This window comes from Spinacia oleracea, chromosome 5, assembly GCF_020520425.1.
Source record: "Spinacia oleracea cultivar Varoflay chromosome 5, BTI_SOV_V1, whole genome shotgun sequence".
Lineage (NCBI taxonomy): Eukaryota > Viridiplantae > Streptophyta > Magnoliopsida > Caryophyllales > Amaranthaceae > Spinacia > Spinacia oleracea.
Window position 1 is genome coordinate 67,155,669 of NC_079491.1, and position 5,311 is coordinate 67,160,979.

At 34.8% G+C, this 5,311-nt stretch overlaps 1 long non-coding RNA gene across 1 annotated transcript; it reads left to right on the plus strand.

The window, feature by feature from the left end:
• Positions 1-1,330: 1,330 nt before the first annotated feature.
• Positions 1,331-1,944, plus strand: LOC130460869 (uncharacterized). The gene is made up of 3 exons (XR_008921056.1): positions 1,331-1,465; positions 1,631-1,703; positions 1,845-1,944. It is a non-coding gene; the product is annotated as an uncharacterized lncRNA (long non-coding RNA).
• The last annotated feature ends 3,367 nt before the right edge of the window (positions 1,945-5,311 follow it).

Sequence of the window (5,311 nt, forward strand, 5' to 3'; positions counted from 1 at the left end):
AATTACTTATGGCATAAATCCTATAAGCCAGATTATTTACGGAGTATTATTGTTTGTTGATCTGATTTTCTTCTTAGAACCACCTATTTCCATTTTCTAATTTTATTGCCTTCATATTTGGTGCTGAAATCCCTACACTTATCTAAGTTATCCCAAAAAATGAGTTATGACAGAACCACAAGCCTAAAGTTATTGCAGGGCCATTTTTATAAATTTGTAAATTGTTCTTTCTCGAAACATGTATTCCAGGTATCAACAACCCCCCATTGCATTAGAAATGAATTTATGTTTTATATTTATGCTAAACCGGAGGTTTTGTTTTGCTAGGCATTGAAGCAAGAGGTATCATCTTTGGTCCTCCTATTGCCTTGGCTGTTGGTGCAAAATTTATGACCTTGAGAAAGCCAAGAAAGTTTCCTGGTACCTTCTCCCAAAATTTCTTTTTTCTAATAGCAGCATTCATCTATGTCAAGATTACGACGCTCCTTTTCCATCTACCTTTGCGCAATTTACTCTGTAAAAATTTGACATTAGGTGATGAGAATGTAGCAATTAGGTTTCCTGATGTGCGAGAAGAGTGATAGAGTAAATGGAATATCTTATTAATGTGACAGGTTGATGTTCTTTTAGAAGTTTTGTTTTCTCGTGCCTCGTTTTTATGGTGTTAATACTTTATAAGGGTCAGTCTGTGGGAGGGTATGCAATATTTTTATACATGACATTGGATGATATGATGTAACTTATGAATTAATGCATTATAGTACATTCAAGAGGATATGCATCTGATTTAAGGGCATGAATGACTGTATTTAATTAGCTCACCAGTGACTTGCATATGCTTCAAAGATTGGTGTAAGATCATAAAGTCAAGTATCATACAATCTTTAGCAAAGGCTGCTTTAGCACAACTATCACTTTTCACTAATGTTTGCGTGTTTTGTGTCCATACCCATGTAGGTGCCAAATGCATTCTTCTCGTGCAATTTATAAAGATAATCTTGCCTATATCTATACTAACTATTTTATACATTAAAATGGAACTTAGCTACCGTATACCTGCTCTTAATTTTGTTCCACTTTCTTCCTACGTAGTTTAGTTATTTCTTAATTCTATTATATATTTAGCAAGGAGTTTCCCTACAATATAGTAGGACCACAATTTTTTCATTGAATCTACAGTAGCTTGTAATCTGCATTATGGTTCAATATGAGATGTCATTGTGATTGTTCAAATAATGATCTCTTGGTTTGTGGGACTAGCCACTTAAACCAAGTTTTATGAGTATATAATGGGGAGGAAGCGTAGCAACTCATTATGTCCTGTTGAATAGGTACAATAAAGATGGAAGTTTCAGTGATGAAATAGGCTGCGAGATTCAGTGGCGTTACGCGACTACCGTAGTGGCACAACCCGACCACTAGCATGACCAAGGTCAATTTCTCTTTGAATCTCGGTCTACCTAAGGTACAATTTAAAAGGTTCTCAGACTATTTTTGATTCATGTACTTTGTGTAATTTGTCAACTACTACGTATTAATTTATTAGTTGGTTTTAATACTCCTGTGTTGTGACTTATTGTTTACTGGAATTGAAAGTTTTCTTATTTTTATACGGTATATAATCACTTAGGAAAAAGGTGGGAGATCTCCTTGCTGATCCAGATAAGAAGAATGGACAGAATACTCTGCTGAACTTTGTGGAGGTATCATGTCTCCTTGATATTCTAACTGTTCATTTTCAAATTTCTGATTAACTTTGTACTAAAACGTGCTTTGTGGATCATGTCTGAACCCATATATCTAATATAAGAGAAGCTAAGGCATTTTCTCTTTTATCTTAGCAGGGGATTTTGTCCTTTGAAACTGGATATAGGGGTTGATTAGCCCGTTGGTTCAATTTATAGAAGTTTGATTTCAGATCTCGCCCTCAATTTATCGCAACAATGTAATTCCGGTAAATTCCCTGATTTTTTTTTAGGGTTTATCGCACAGGAGTCATGGATTGTGTTCCTTTATATTGTCTTCTATATTTGCAACTAAAAGCTTCTTGTAGGCTTTCTAATACTGAATAGGAGTCTGGTTGTGTATGATGTGTCTCTTGTTCATGTGAGATAGACTAAGATTTGACTCTTTATCCTTTACTAGTGAGAGAATTCTAAAACTAGCTAAGCTTTGACATAAAAGGAAAGTATTTATTACTTTGTATATATTTATTAATTTAGGGTGGGTGGGATTTGGGGGATGTAACTGATCACTGTGTATAAAGAGATAGAGATCACAGGAGATCACTCTGTGTAAGAGATCACATGGCTTAATGCTTTAAATGATGCTAGTTAACATAGTGACAAGCCGACAAAATTTTATGCCCTGCTACCAGTGGCGACACCAGTAGGGGTTCAGTTGGTCAACTAAACCCCTACTAGATTTTAGTAAAGCTGAAAATAAAAAATAAACAGCGAAGTGATTAATAAAAACGCATAACTAATTGCTATTAACAGGTGCATGTCAGTGGTCCAAATTCCGCTCTATCTCCAACCGGTCGCGGGATCGATCCCCACCGTTTCTTTTTACAGTTTTCTTTTGTTTACTTATTAATTTTAATGATTGCCATAGTATATCCAGATATTCTTTTGCACCTAAAGGCTTATTTTTCATATATTTTTTTAGCTTGAGTTAATTGGGGTGGCTGGTCAAGAGTTCTAGATTTCGTCGCGTACTCTTATTTCCTGGCAAAAAATAAATAAAAGGCAAATGTGCCTTGGTGAGAGTTTCTTCACTTTTAGTGTAGTTTGTTTTGCCATGTAACGAGATATTGAATGATTAATTAAGGAGGATTAGGGAAAGGCACAACCGCATAAGTTACCTAGTTTTCTTTCCTAATAAACCGTAACTGCAAATTTGCACTAACGGCACATTCGCACCCAATATCTCTTTCTAGTATTCTGTTTTATGGTTACATGTTTACTTATACATTGTGGAATAGATTGCTCCATATGAATAATTCATAGAGTTTTGTCTTTCACGTTTGGTTCTATTGGTAAAACTCTTGCTAAAAATTGGGATCTGCATTATTGGGTTTGGCAGAAATACAGAACAAGAATTAGTTGCAGCGAAGAAAATGCAACGCGGGCATCGAAGCCAATTGTTGCGTCTATTTCCAATTTGGCGTTCAATTACGCTGGTAATCTCCTTACAAGTTCTTTTGTTTCATTTTTTCTACTATTCCAGGGTTTGCTAAACTTGGATTATCATTTATCAGGAATTAGATTTTCGATTGTACCTATATTTTTTAATTGTTCTCTCCAGACCTGAAATGCGTTTAATGATGCTTTGAATTTGGAATATATTCATAGAAAACAACAAGTTTAATACATGAGTTTAAGAGAAGTGAGCTAAATTGTAATTTTTTCATAGGAAATATGTTGTCTTTGGTGCAGACCAAAGGTTATTGGTGCGCTACAGCATAAGCTTTTTTGTGGGAGATCTATATTACAGAACGTTGATGTGCTGGTAAGTGTTGGGTGGTTCTGTTCTGTTACATTTCTGTTTTTTTGTGTGTGCTTTTAGTAAGCTGGCCGGCAGACTGTTTTGCTTCTCTCTTCTGCTGCTGGTTTTAGATGATGGCAAGGGGGTAGATTTGATAGGTTGGTTGTTTGTTAGTATGCTTGCTACAGTGCTCCATTAGTAGGAAAGTGTGTCGACCGCTATTTATCCTTCCAATACTCTGTTTCCCGAATATTGTTGTCCTCCATTAGTTGTAGTATACGTTGAGGGTTTGGCCGAGCGGTTCTGAAGGTAACTTCATTTCGATGGAGCCATATACTCCAAAGAATTGACAGGAAGGTACCAATCTTGTTATCGTTATTCATTGTGTTTTTGAAGAAGTACACACAAAGTTCTTTACCCATGTATCTAGTTGCAATGTCTCTTTATTCCGTGGGGAAATGCCTAGAGTTGATCCTCTCTGTACTCTGACTGAAATTTCGCAGTCTCAAAACAAGTGTGCTCTGTTACTGTTACTTTAGTCCTGCTATGATTGTGTTAGACATTACCTTCTCAATTTGTTGTTTTCACTAGTCAAGCTGAATAGATTGCCAACAAGCCTTAGGGACAATTCACATGACTCAATATGATTCAAACTAAGTAATGCAGATAAGTATTACATGTGCATTAAATAACTGTTATTCCACTATCTTCTTTTAAAGTATCACTTTCTCAAGAAAGATTACGTACCAGCAACAGATTCTCGGTTTGAATATTTAGATGCTGCTAATACCTAATTTCTAGACGTTTGAATGTTTAGGCCCTTTTCAATACCCACTCAACTTTTTGCAGACCTTATACCTATTTTACATATGGGACTGTGATCTACTCAGCTAAGTATTACATGTGTAAATGTATTCTTCATGTCCTAATCTAATTTCTTTGTGTTCTGCTAGGTAGTACAACAGGTTTTTAAATCAAAATCTCGAGATCAGGTTGTAGGTTTTTGAGGAGGAATAAAGCCTAAAGTTGTAAGGGGACCACAACCCAGTAGAGTAAAGCTTCAAACTAAATTGAATGCTGCTAGCAAACAGAATGAAGTTCTTGCAAAACGCATGGAGGAAGTACAAGCTGAGAACAATGAAATGAAGGAACGTGTTAGCTTGGTTGAGTCTAGAATGAAATTTTTTCAAGATGCATTGTCTGGCAACTTAATGTTAGTATTCCAACTTCACAAGTTGGATCAGAAATGCAAAAATAGGTCGAAGCTGCTGCACATCAGTTCTAGATATTTGGTGTAATTTTTTTATTTTTTTTTCAGAACAAGGAATTGTTGAGATTTAATTCTTAGTATGGACCAAGTTATATATTTGATCTTATTAGTTTGGTTGTTTTGACTCACATTGAATTTGTTGATTATAATTCTTTTGTGATTGATTACATTTAATTAATATAAATTTTGTTTATTATTCTATATACATTTTTATGGTTTTGAATGAATTACAGGTTATAAAAATATTTTTCATATTTACGACAAATTATATTTATTTTAATCACATTAACGTCGAAATATTTTGTCGTTGTTGGACGATAATTAAAATTATTGTGTCCATTTGATTCTCTTTTTACATCAACTGTGTTGGTCGCTATTTGTTGTTTGTTCGACGTCATTGAATACATAATAACGACGAACAACGTTTTTGTCGTTAATAAATAACGACGAACAACGTTTTTGTCGTTAATAAATAACGACGAACAATAACTTCGTCGTGTAAAATTCACGACGAACGTTGACGTTAATACTAATAACGTCGGAAGCTATTACGAC